The 14,410-nt window shown below is 40.3% G+C and overlaps 1 protein-coding gene across 2 annotated transcripts in view; it reads right to left on the minus strand.

The window, feature by feature from the left end:
- RAF1 (Raf-1 proto-oncogene, serine/threonine kinase) overlaps positions 1-14,145 on the minus strand; it is a gene marked incomplete at its 3' end in the record, with an annotated part of 44,477 nt that extends 30,332 nt beyond the window's left edge. For both annotated transcript variants that reach the window (XM_082322094.1, XM_082322093.1), the window contains exon 1: positions 13,944-14,145. The remainder of the gene's footprint in view (positions 1-13,943) is intronic.
- Between the last annotated feature and the right edge of the window lie 265 nt (positions 14,146-14,410).

The raw sequence follows: 14,410 nt of genomic DNA on the forward strand, positions 1-14,410 counted from the left end.
TACATCTACAATGTTGGGGATTTTCCTTCAAATGTTTTTTCACTTTTAGAGATTGATGCCAAAAAGCAAGCTCCCTGCTAACAGAACTAAGAAAAAAATTTTTAAAATTCACAGGAAGAAATGTTATTGTTCAGGGGGGGAAAAAAAAAAAAAACAAACACACACAAAACAACACTGAAAGATTACATACAATTTCTGCCTCAGTTGTTCTGATCTTGCAAGTATCTTTTTCTCTGTTTCTCTGAACCATTCATTTCTTAGTCACCACTCCAGCCATTACGCTGCTAATGTAACTTTAAAGTATTTAAAGAAAAAAATAACATTGGTTTTCCAACAATTAGGCTTTACAGTAAGGAGGGCACAAGGAATACAACTCTCAGTCTGACACACTTTCAGAATGATTAATCCTTTGCAAGATTAATACCTTTCTGTATTTAAGAGTAACTTTCAGAGTAAAACTTTGGTTAGTAAGCATAAACCAAGTCATACTATTTGGCTGTCCTAGGCTATACTTTGGGCTCTGGTTAGCAGGTATTTCTCACCAAAACTATCTGCACCTTTGGCTGCTCTGTGCCTGCTCTCCTCTGTCGACCAGAATGGCTCCAGGCTACTTTTCCTAACCAATTTTTAGGAAGATCTGTAAGTTTCCCTACAAAACTTGAATTCGTTCACTTGAGAAACAGAAGCACTGAACTCTCTGCTTGTACCTAAAAGAGCACAAAGGGATATAGAATCCAAATCCTTCCCTTTTCCAAAGCAAAAAAGTAATCCCAGGTAAAAAGAAAAATGCAGCAGGTGTTTCCAAGCTCTCAGTCATACCTTTTTAAAATTTTAGTTAAGTACCGCTGCTGAATTTATACAGATGCACAAAAAAGTTTATAAAATTGCTATTAAAACATCTCTGAAAGGAAAAGGCAAGCAAGGAAAGTACACAAATTTTGCACATACATTTTGTACGAGTTTTGCGAACAAAGCACCAGAACTCTATGTCATGGAGTCAAAGCTCCACTTTTTTTTTTAGTATAACAACTTAAAATTTTTATCTTATAATCAAAATTGATAAATATTGAGAGATGGTCAATGTTTTAAATGTGTTCTCTCAACATTATGAACATTTTTTAATTTGGTAAATTCAAATGCATTACTAGAAATAACAAGCATACTGAACACTGCTTTTTTATATCCGATTGTATCAGAATCACATTATATGACACTCCTGTCATTCTTAGACTTCTTGTTTCTTCACCATAACGTTAAATTCTTCACAGCAGAATCCTCCAAAGAAATATTTAGAAAGATAGATCTTTAAAGCGGACCTTGCACTGCAGAAGTGGGGCTATGAGTTTACATGTGTATTGACATTACATAGGCAAGACATTTCAGACAAGCGCTTCCCCCCCCCGAGTCTTTCTATCAACTGTACATACATTCTCAGACACGTGCCTATTTGCATTCTGAACTTGCTCATGCTTGAATTGTTTCAAGTATGGATGAAAGCCCCAAACTGTTTACAGTTGCCTGGAACTCATCCACGTTACAGCAAGGATAAAAAAGTTACTCAAATGTCAGCAATCCACTAAATGCCCTTCCCACACAAGTTTTCAAGGATTAAACAAAAGTGACTGAGAATCTCAGCACAAAGAGTTACTGGCTCTGTCCTCCCTCAGCTGCACGTAGTAAATGAAGTAACACTGAGGACACCACCACTGAGAACATACCAGTCTTTAAACCAACCTCAGTTTTGCTGAAAAGGAACACAGCCTAAGTTATTCAAGTAACTGCTGGGAGCTGCTAGTTATGCAGGCTAACTGTACAGTTCAAACATACCACTGTTACTGTTAAAATACCATTGCAAAATACCAGACAATGCTAGATTATCTGCACAGTTAGACAGAATAGGATGCAGTGATCCAGCTAATTCAAGAGTTAGGTGTTCTCTGCATTCACTCAGGGCAGCTTTAAATAAATAAACTGAATTTAATAAACTAAATTTATTAAATGTGGGCTCTGTGCCAGAACCAGCAATGCCACCACAGGTCAATTCTGCAATTCTAAGAGCCTAGGCATGGAAATGATGTACAGATTGGGGCAGGGAGGGCAGCAGGGAACAGGGACAATAGCACCGAGAAAGGTTTGAGATATTTTTCTGTGAGAAGATAGAACAAATGATTCTCCCTAATATTTTATAATAAAGTGCACCTGGGAATAGTTGAACATGTGACTCTGCAATATGAACTAAATCTAACATGATATTACTTGGGTATTTCAGTTACAAACTGCCTGGACAGCTCTAGCAACTTTATTTGATTGTTTCCAATGCACCGGTATTTGTAAAGAAGCCTGCATAAAACGGCAAATAAAAACTGAACGTAATTAGAAATTACATATTGTATACAAGCAAAATTACTTAGACTATGTCAAACGTTTACTGTCTTGAGTGCCTCCAAAAATAAATTATGCTCCAATTTAAGCCTATCTCACATTAGCTTACTAAATACATCCATGAAATTACAGTTCTGGTTTGGGTGGGGTTTTTTTATTTAACAAAATGCAATAACAGACTTTTTTTTTCAGAGGTACAATCTCAGAAAAGAAAAAAACCAACACCATTAATTGTAAGATAATGTCACAGGCATGATTTACATTAGGTCTGGATTATTCACAACAGATCTGTAGCTGTGTGGAAAGGCAAATGCTATGTGGAGAAGACAGGCAAATATAAAGATCTAAAGTTCTAAACTGAGGAAGGGCTTTCCCCCTGCAAAGTAAATATCCATGCAGACTGACTGAAATAGGAGCTTAAGTTAAACATACACTTCTGATAAAGCAAACACTGAAACTATTGTAGGCATCGTATCAATTTTGTGGAATTTCTCAAAAAACAAAAAGCAAATTTTAGTAGCAGTGAAGGAATACAAGCACAAAGGTCAGTTGTGGTAAGTTTTCCTTCCCCCAGGAAAGACCCAGGGACCTTGAAAGAAAGAATGGGGCAGGGTAAGGAGGAAGGGAAAGACAACCAGACAAAGTTATTTATACCCCTAGTTTTCCTTTAAGCGAATGAAGTCCTATGACAAAAGGATGAAGTACATCATCTCTGGAAGGTAACACAAAACCAGAAGATATTTACTATTTTAACAGGCAAACTTATACACATGCACAACATAGCAAATTAATGAAAAAAATTATTTTGTGAATTATGTCAATAGTAGAGTTATCCTTCTGCTGTTAGATTTTTCAGGGCTTTCGAGCCTTTCATTATCTTATGCAACATTTCAGTGTAATGAGATGCTCTGCGTAAGGCCAGACTGCATGACAACCAAATGCTATCCCAGCTCAACATAATCTCATTCAAGAACATCATAAAAATCTCTTATGGCTAAAAACTCACTAAAGTAAAAATTAAGTACAAGGTGAATACTTTCTTCTCAGACATCAGTTCCTTACTTACACACAGAAACACCTTGATGACTCACAAATGTTATGACAAATCTCAGATCCAAAACAAACAAAAAAAAAGAAAGTAATAAGAAGCTAAGCCTCTGAAGGCTATCTGTACCTTGCATATAAGCACTAACTGTAAGAGCACGAATTCCTAGGGAAGCTGAAGAAGTCTTCTTGATTAAAAGACTGGAAGCTCAGATTAGTTAAAGAAAGAAGTGTAAGTCAAATACACAAAAATATTCACTAGATAGTAAATGGCAAAATGCTTTCTTTCCCAAAGTTCCCATCCTAATTAGCAATTCCTAAACCAATCCCCTCCAGAGATAGTTAGAGAAGGCAAAGATGCAACACAGTCACAGAGTCACTGGGGCTGAAAGGGACCTCTTGAGATCATTTAGTTCAAACCCCTGCTCAAGCAGGGCCAGCTACAGCAGGCTGCCCAGGACCACATCAGTTAGGTTTTGAGCATCTCCACAAATACACACTCCACAGCCTCTCTGTGCAAAATGTTCCAGCGTTTGATCACCCTCACAGTAAAAAAGTGTGTTCTCGTGTTCAGATGGAGATTTGTGTGTTTTAATTTGTGCTCATTGCCCCTCACACTGTCACTAGGCACTAGTGAGAAGTCTGATGTTCTCTTCATTCCCTCCCATCAGTGTATTTATACACATTGATAAGATCCCACACACAGCTTTCTCTTCTCCAGGCTGAACAGTCCCAGCTTCCTCAAGTCTGTTTTTATATGAAATGCAAGAAAGTACACACAAAAAAAATCAAGAAGAGATCTTATTTGATAGCTCACTTTTGGTTAGAAGTATCCTCTCTCCTGGACAGAGCCGGGGAGGTGGGGGTGGGGGAGTGCTGCAATGATTTTACCCAAGACAGCAAACTCCCAAAGACTAACAAGAAACCAGAAGAATGGTTTGGGATCTCCACCGTGAGCCACTTAGTAGTTTTAAAACTAAAACCTACTTACAGTCTGAACTGTACATTTACCCTGTTTACTAACTTGCATACCTCTCTACAACAAACACTTAGGAATGTGACATACAAAATATTGTGAATATGGTTTCCATCATGGAAAAAGATAAGCAGGGAGACTGGGGAGAAGGGAGGAAGGAATGCTGCCTTTCGCACACCAGAGGAAAAGCCTAGATCTTTAGTTCTAACAGAAGACAACCAGTCAGCAATAACGACATATTTAGGAAATAATCCACACTGAATCAAGGTGGAGGAGGTGGTGTTTGTTTGTTTATTTTTAACAGATTACATCACTGAGGAATAAGGTGTGGAAAGTGACGTGACCAGAAAGTAGGTGGGGGCCAGAAGCAGAGAAAAATGAGGAAAATCAAAACCATCATAAGAACCATAAGAATAAACAGAGGACCAGAGAAAGACATCCTCATAGGAACCAATATAGGCATGGGGGCATAAGGGGGAAGTGTTGGGGTTTTATTTTTTAAAAGTAGCTAGATTGACAATTAGCAAACTGATAAAAACAAGGATACAGTTATGATCCTCACATTTAGCTAAGAGGTCAAGAGATTTGTAAAGACCGGTTCCTGAGGAAAACAAGAGCCAAAAACTGAGCTGAAGAGAGTCTGGGACAAACTTTGAGAAAATTAATCCAGTCAGTATGACGGATAATGTTAAATGAAAAAAAGGAGAGAAAACTGGTGGGGAGGGGAAGAGGTTTTATAGACTGAAAACCTAAAGCATTTTTATGGTAAAATCAGCCACAAGAAAAAAAGGAATCTCATATACAGATCGAGAAGTCATAGCATAAAACAAGTCTGATGGGTTAAAGCAGCAGCAGGTACAACATTTCTACCTGCAACCAAAGTAATAGCTGTAAGGGAATAAAAAACATGTATTTTTCTTGACAGATAAGAGATACATGAAAAACAAAAAGCAGTAAAAACATTTGCTAACAGAACTGGCAACAAGGAGGGTTTAAGAAGCGAGTTGACAAAAATACCAGCTGTTATTGCAGATGTGAGATTCAATTAAACCTAAGAAGTAGAATTGTTCACCTAAGACAATGGCAAAGCCAAGGGAGAAGAAAACGACTCTGTACTGGAGGAAGTTTGCCTACTTGCAGGATTTCCACCTGAGACACTCCACAGTGTAAAAGAAGGAGCAAGGGAAGCAGGTGTTCTGTAAGGGGAATGCTGAACTCGCACAAGTTGATCACTGATCACACTTCAGCGTCAAAACATTGCTTTTGAGAAATTAGAAATTCTGCTACAAATATGCACCTAATTGCACAAATAACCAGAACAAGAGTTTGAAACAAACAGAATTTTAAAATGATAGGTTTGTGTTTCAGTGCTGTCAAGTCACTTTTGAACTAGGTGTTGATGGTTTTCGAAAATATACCTGGACAATATTGTATTTAAGATTACCTAATCACAAACGTTAGACATTTCAGCACTGTGATTCAGATGGTCATACATCTGCATGTATGATACTCTGTATGTGATACTTCTACAACTGAACCCCATTGTTACACTGTTATGGCATTCTTGCTGTTTCCACCAGTTTTCACTACAATCGGTATGGCAGATACAGCACTCTGTCACTGGCAGTGCTGAAAATCTATTCCCAGAAAAAAATATTAAATTCATTTTCTACTGTGTGAAGGAACCATTAACTTAAAATTTAATTAAAACCAGCTAGGCTTTTTAGAAGTTATGACAAAAACCTCCTATTACACTTATTCTTGCGCTACACTGGTTAATTCCCTGTCTTTAAAAATCACATTGCCTATCTAAAGTCTCCACATGAGAAACTCAGAAAGACAAAACATCCACTATACAAAGGAAACCAAAATTTAAAAAAAATCCTCTGCCAGACATAAAATATGCAAACAAAAGTGAATTAATATCTTACAGCAGCAGTATTATTTGTAGTGACAGAAGAAAAAAGATTTTCAAATGTAAGACAATTTTAGTCTCAATCTGCCTGATAATTTTATTGAAAATTTTCTTCAGAGCATACAGTACTTCTGTAAAACAAAATAATTCCAGGTACCGTTCTGTAATTTAACATCACAAGGGCAGATCTTACTGGAATAGGTAAAAATAGCACTAGTGAACATGCCAAAGGAGAGTCTTTCCACTATATGGCCAGTGCTTAGATTGCAACATCAGCTGGCTCTCTTTTTATAACCTCTTGATTGCCAGTGAACAAGTTACACAGTCAACTTAAAAGGTTTGAGAAATCTAAGAGTAAGCTCTGGAACTCACTTTCAGCTGAAATCAATCCACTGTATCACTCTGACATGAACACTTTGTTTCAGCATGCTATTATTGCCTTTGTAAGCTTTATAACTTGCTTCTAAAGCAGATGAATGATGTACACAGATGAATGATGTAATTCAGAATATGGTTTATTTTTTGTTAAATGTCAGCATAAAATTAGAGGCTTGCACACTTTGTTGTTTCTTTTGGCTGCAACACACTCTGGAAGCTACTTAGCTTACTACATTCTCTCGCAGTTGTGCACGTGCCATCCTCCAATGAACCCGTTTTGGCCCGTTTCTGCAAACGCACCCCCTCAACTCCAACCACCCTGGAACAACCAGTCCCTAGAACCTGAACTCTAGATGGGTTTTCCTCCATGTTTCCACATAAAGATAACAACCGTCACAAACATTTAAAACTGCTAGACCAGTGATCAAATGGAGACCAAAATGTTGTTTTGCTAGAAGAAATTCATGCTCCTTACCCAGCAGTTTGACTTACAGATGACTGAAATTGCTTAGCTTTCTAATTAGGTACAAGGGAAACCAGTATCCTCCCATCTTCAACACCACAAACAGGTTTCTGCCTGTTCATGCCTACAGATCGGTATTGATTGGATACGGCTTTCAAAAGTTACTGGAGAGGGAGATAGGGAGGGAAAAGAAAACTATAATAAAGCAGGACGTCACTTAGCTTGCACAGTTACTATTACATTTTTTCCCCTCAGTCTTAAGAAAAACTGGATGATCATCAACATATTTAACTCTCCTTAAGTTTGCAAGTGCTGCCATAATAAAAAATGTGTTTCTTATTTGCACACAGTGGCCCCAGTACTGTGTGTCTATATGAAGAAATATACATAGGTCTTATGAAACTTCAAAAGCAGACAGAGTTTAGACACATTTGCCATGCCTAATGCATGAGTTGTACAATACAGGTTTTAGAAAAAAACTCATAAAATTACAACAAAGATGTACCCAAATAAAGAACTGGTTAAAAAAAAGTTATTTTAATGGGCTTATGAAATAATTAGACCTGAAGGAATTGAAATTCTATCAGAAATTATTCAAAATAAGGAAAATTTTTACCTGACATTAATCTTGGCATTAACAATTGCTAGATAAATTCTGAACTTCTGGAATTCTAAAAAAAGGTTTTATCGAATCTGAAATTGGAGTCATATCCTATGTCATAAATAGGATCAACTTTCAGTGAAACTTAGAACAGTTTCTAAAACAAGTTTAAAAAAAAAAATCAAGTTGTTACTATATATCAAATACACCTTTTCAACTGGAAGCTAGAGAAGTAATTGCAGGCCCTTTCATCTCCACATTAAGTGGAATAAAAATCTACCTTGCTTTTTCTTTTACAAGAAATTTATAAAAATATTTTATTTTCTATGCTAATCATTTGGGAATAACGTAACTAGCATTTTTTTGGGTAGCAATAAATTAGGAATTCTTAAAAATTGTTAAAATACTATTAACTAGTATTTTTCTTCCCAGCAACATTGCCACCATTTAAGCTTCCAGTCTAACGGTCCTCCCTACATTTGATCTATTAGTTTGCAGGACGATCCCTCTGTCTTCCTACATTTCTGTAACAATTCCACGCAAACAAAAGGGAGAACACGTATCTTCACCTGTTTCACTATGCTTCCTTCAGTTTCACCACAATACTCTTATGTACAGTGTCACGTGTAGTTTCATCAACACAGAGAAAATTACAGAATAAAGCAAAAAGGATGATAATTTACTTGTTTGTCCAACAAGCAGTAACAGTGGGGGAGACACACTTAATCTCTTCCACAGGTAGTAAGAAAGTAAAGAGAGAGCCGTGCCTTTTGTTCTACATTAATAGACCGAAAAGGCCACTCTAGAAAATATTGAAAGCATGACCTGACTTTGAGCCAACAGAGTTAAATGACTGAGAATAGAACAAGAAAGTGGAATATGCGAAAACTAGCTCAAATTACTGATAGAGTTGACAAGGACATACACTTGAAGCAAATGACTAGCAAAATAAAAGACATTACAGAAAAAGAAAAGGGAAGATTAGTCGTATATTAAAGTTTCTCAGGATATACCTAAATGCTAGCCCTACAAAGGGACAAAGGCATTAAAGACATCTTTCTTCTATTTGCGCACTACCTTCCATCTCCCTCTTGCTAGCCTCTCCTCCAGCTAGCTGTTCCTAAAACACTCATTTTCAAAACCCTAGCTTGTTCCGTAGTGAAAAAATTTATGTAACAGAAGACTACAATGGGGGCTCTGAGCCATTTTTTAAAGTCTAAACCTCTGAGCCAGCTTTAATTAATATGGTTAACCCCATGCCACACCCAGCTGCAAGTTAGTGAAGCAACCTCCCTCTAGCTTGTGAACTAAAAATATACAAGATGTCTCAACTGCTCTTAACCGATACTACGTATTTCAATTGGAATGCAATATTAATTAACACCCTTTTGTCAGCTGTTTGTCAGAAATGAAACATTTTAGGGTCAAACCAATAGCAAGTATGCAACGTAAGCTGAAAATCGAAATGAAGCAATGTAACGCAGTAGTAAGAAAACAGGCAGCGCTACCGTAATCAACATCTGCAGAGAGCCACAACACAGCAAGTGAAATGATTCCACAGAGCAATGAAACTGAGAACAACAACAACATAAAAAGGGGCTTATATCAGAAGAGCTGGAGATACAGGTCCCATTTGCAGATTTTCAGATAGTGCAAAGAAAACAGGGCAGAGTCACTTACACACTCACCACACACACAGATTATTTGCAAGGCAATTCTAAAACTCTTTTGCTTGAAGTTAAAACCAATCAGTTTTGATGTAACTGCTACCGCTCTGCTTCATTTATGCAAGCGTGTAGGATACGTCTGGAACATGCATAGGAGAAAGGACAGAACACAGACACACCTGCAACTGCAAACAAATCCAATGACCTGCATTTGCCACTGTATTGTTCTACACGAATCCAAAGTTTTTCTACATTAAAATCTTAGCTCTAAAAAGCTCGTCATTCGCTATAAGCAAGCAAAAACCTCTGGAAAACACATAATTCAATCATATTGACTATGCCCCTTACAACCCTGAAAAAAGGATATTTACTTATGTAAATATTCTATTTATTAATTATCACTTATAATTCTTAGTGCTTAAGTCTACCAAGAAAATGCTTTACTCATTTACAAATCACTCAAGAACAGCACTTTGTTTATCCTCATCTACTGTATGCATTGCAGCATTCCAGTACACAAGATGACCATATTCTATTAAACTGTAGAAGGTCAGTACACACTGCTGCAATAAAATCAACTTTGTGTGAAACAGATGACATTTATAGTACAAACACAATATTCAAGTCACTAAAGGAATAAACGTGCGCCAGCTGCTTTTCAAAGAAAAATCGTTGCTTACAAAAAAATAGCGTACACAGCAAGAGCCAACAGAGCACTGAGAATTCTTCACAGAACTGTGTCCAAAACAGACTTTCTTTTCAGAAAAACTAGGAACATCACTAAATACATATCTGGATTACCCATACAGAATAAGTTGTATGTACTTCATGCTGTCTCAAAACTCATGAGCTAATGCATGTTCATTGCTACAATACCTTGTTAATTTGTCATAAAGCTAGCATTTTTACCTGATTCCCTAGTATTATATCAGCTCCTCTTTCAACTAATTTCTAGAGCTGACAAAATGTTTCCACAACCTTATTCAATGCACAATGGATATATTTCATTCCAGAAAATGCTGAAGGTTTTTGCATAAGCAATTACACAAGATCAATCAAAATCAGTACAATGCAGATGTAAACATGTCTGCTTGTTTACAAATTAAAGTTATATGAAATTTACTGAAATTGTGCTTAAATTACCATGCTTAAAATTTTAGTTAAATCACAAGTTTAAATCTTGCTTTGACTATTTTTGTTACTTCCCCAAATAAAGATAATTTTGACTTATGCAATTTGATGCTTTTACAAGAAATAGAACGCTGACTTCTATTTCTCTTCACACAGTCTTTACATTTCTGCATTTTTAAGTTACAAGATGGCCCAGGAATTTACTTCTTGCAAAACAATCATCCTTTTCAATTATTCATTTGTTTAAAGTTGAATTTGCACGGTAGTTTTGGAAATTCAACTACACAAAAACATATTACCCTTGTTTCCTAGGCAACTGGTCTTATGTGATGATGCCATCCAGCTGTTCTTCTGCCTCTCCTCCAGCAACTCTTGGACATATTAGCTTATTTCAACTAAACAGTTAGGTAGAGGCATCAAGAGTACAGGATTCCCACAGGCTATGGAAATAGGAAGCCAAAGTACAGAAGAATCCTTCACTCTCCTGGCCTCTTCATCAGCCGGGGCACCACTGCACAAACCTTTGGTGTGCCAGCTGCAGCAGCACATCAGCACGTGATGAAACCAAACCAAGGAAAAACTCTCCCTCTTGCCTAGCTGGCAGGCCAAGAAGGTAGACAAGCAACATAAGAATAGAGGGAGAGGAGGAGCAGAAAAAATCTGGAGGGTGTTTAAGTATGGCAGTATCGAAGATGGGGACGCAAGGGGTGCTAGAGGTATTACAAAAGTGTGGCACAGACAATGAGTGAAGGTGTCATGGAAGAGAAAGACAGTATGTTTGCAGCAGAGATGATCAGAGACCCAAATACAAATCTGTACTGAACTAGACTTTGTTAGTTCATTTGCTCTCATAACTTTATTAGGAATATAAAAATAATGTAAACATTCTGTATCCATAACACAGAAGTGAATTTATCAGCACAATTCCTGCATTTGAAACTAACTGATTTTTAGACTTATTTATACATAGTAGCTCAAACTAACAGCTTTTAATTCCCATCTCCTACAAAAATTTTGCAACAAACAGCTCTCATCATCTCAATTTAATCTGCTTTCAAAGACAGAAAACAAGGAAAATTGTTTTTTCCTCAACTTCTAGTTTCCCAACAGTGAAGGAGCCAAATAAATAAGCTGGGGGAGGAGGGGAGTACATGTCCCAGAAGAAACTAGTGCTGATTTAGCATACCAAAAGTGCTGACCAATGATTTCCGTGGGTCACGTTTGTGGCTTATAAAATATGAGTTATATTAATAAGTTGTAGTAAGTTCAGGCCCTGAGACAGCAGTAACTTCATATGTAATTTGAATAGACTTTGTTGTTGTTAAAGAATAAAAATGGAAAGTCTTATGTACACACCAAAGGCATTCAACTGAAAAAAATAAAGTTTTATAGCATCTTTGGAAAAAACCAGATATTTTCTCTGCTACTTCCAGATTTTCTTTCAAAGCAGGTTAGTCAGCAGTGTTGCACAATAAGTTGTCCAGTCCTGAAGATATTAAGTATGGCAACAAACCATGTAAAAAACACATTCCAGATTTCTGAAAGCACCACTGCTCCAACCCAAGTAAGCTAGTTCACATCTGATTTAATAATCTAAGATTAAATTGCTTACCATATTAATCAGCCACCCATTTCATGAACATATATACAGATTCATACCTTTTTTATGATTAATTGTAGCCTCAGGGTTTATCTACAGAAAATATTCATTAAGACAAACTAATTTAAAGCCACTTCCATTCTGAATGAGTGTCCACAGAACAGATTTAACTGAACTGCCTGAAATTAACTCTCACGTTCACCAATTCGGTCTTTTCTTCTGCACCAACACTGTAGACATGTCCTAAAGAATAAGCATGTCCATTCAAATTATATGCTAGCTTTACCCAGTGTAGTGATCCTTTAGGCAATATTTGGAGCTGTGGTTTTCAGAAACATTAAGACAAAAGACATTTTTAAAGTCTTTTGTACAAAACCGTTTTCAGATATTTCAAGTTGGCTTCACTTTTTGAAGAACCTTAAGTTTTACTCCATTACAGACCCCTCTTGTTCTGCATACCTACAACAACCTACAATTGCATCCAGAACGCACACTGTGCTGTACTAATTCCACTACAACTGGTTTTGAGGTCTCATTGTCCCAGGTAAGGTCTGTGTATTTATGGATGTTACTTAAAGGCTAACAAGGAAAAAAAACTCTACACAAATTATTTAGCCTGACGTAGGCAAGACGAACAATGGACAAGAGACGTGCTGCTGTTAGCACGGGCAGGTTATTTGTGTGTACATTTGGACTGCAGATAAAAAGAGTCCAGAAACAGCACAATCTTCGAGCCCTGGCTCTGAAGTAACACCATTTATACATGGCAAAGTTGTAACAGTTTAGAAAAAATTGGGAACTAAAGAATCTTACTCCAGTTTTCAAATGTCTTTTTTTAAACTGAATCTAAGTCGAGAAAAAAAATCAAGCAAGCAACTCAAACCGAAGAATGCCTAAGCAGAACGCATTCAGTTATGCTAACGCATTTTCCGTTCTCGGTTCAGAAGACAGTAGATCAAAGTAACAGAGAGCCTAGGGAGTCCCCGCTGGAAGCACAGGAGGGACAAAGCTGCCAGCAGCCAAGCGGAGCCACCGCTGGGCATCCCCCCCCCCCAGCAGGGCACTATTCCAGGTGCTTGCTCCTGGATGCCCGTTGCTCATCCCGCCCGCTGGCCGCCGCAGCGCCGGGCCGGGCCCCAGCCCCGGGGCACGCCCGCCTCGGCCGCGCATCCCCCCCGCCAGCCCCCCGGGGAGCGGCTCCGGCCCCGGGGCTCGGCGCTGGCACTGACAGGCGGCGGCCCCGGCGCACCTCCCCTCCCACCTGACCCGCCGCCGCGACGGGCCTCAGGCACACGCACACACACACACACACACGCCGGATCCGGGCTTTATGGCACCTTCCCGGGTCCCGGCCGCCGCGCAGCCTCTCCTCCCGAGGCGGGAGCCCCCGCCCGGGCCCCGCGGCGGACAGGGCGGCCCAGCGGCAGGGACGCTGGCCCCGGCCCCAGCCCCGGCGGAGGGGAGGCGGCGCGCACTAAACGATCCGACCGCAAAGGGCTTCGCGATGAGCCGCGACCCGCAGGTACGGAGACGGCCGATTCGCCCTCCTTCCGCCCCCGGTCCCTGTCAGGGGGCGAGCGGCCGCCCTCCCCCGCGCTAGTTTCCCTCACGGCCGAAGCGGCGGCCGGGTCAGCGCGCCCGGGGCTGAGCCGCCGCTGGGAGCAGCCGGCGCCGCTCCAGGCGCCAGCACCGAGGAAGGCAGAGCCGAAGGGGAGGAGGGAGAGCCCTCCTCTCCCCCGTTCCCTGCCTCGTCGTCTGCCGCTCACCAGCCCAACGCCGCTCCTACCTATGTCACTCCCTCCCGGCGGCTCCCTCCGGGCTCTCGTCCCACTCGGCGCCGTTCGTTTCGTTCCTCATCTAAAATGGCGGCCTCACACTCAGCGAGACATTTATCCTCCGCCCATCGACCTGTCGGCACTCGGCTCCTTCCCTTTCGCCTGTCTCTCCTTCTTTTCCCGTCCTCTTCCTCCCCGCCTCTCGGCCTGAGCGCGGAGCGCCGAGCTGTCGATAGAGCCCGCCCCGCTGCGGGCCGCCATTTGGGAGCGGCGGCAGCGGCTGAGGCGCGAGGGGCTGCCCCCGCCCGGTCGCGGAGGGAGGTGAGGCTCTCCCGCCGCCTCTCTCCTTCCCCCACCGCTTCTCGGGAACCGATCTGGGGGTGGGGGATGAGCTCTGCCGCTGTGCCGGGGGAGACGGAGCGGGCCCTGCCGCGGCGACCGAGCCGCCTCCCGTCAGTCCTCCCCGGGCGCCCGCAGC

This window comes from Platalea leucorodia (genome assembly GCF_965183815.1).
Source record: "Platalea leucorodia genome assembly, chromosome: 9".
Taxonomy (NCBI): Eukaryota; Metazoa; Chordata; class Aves; order Pelecaniformes; family Threskiornithidae; genus Platalea; species Platalea leucorodia.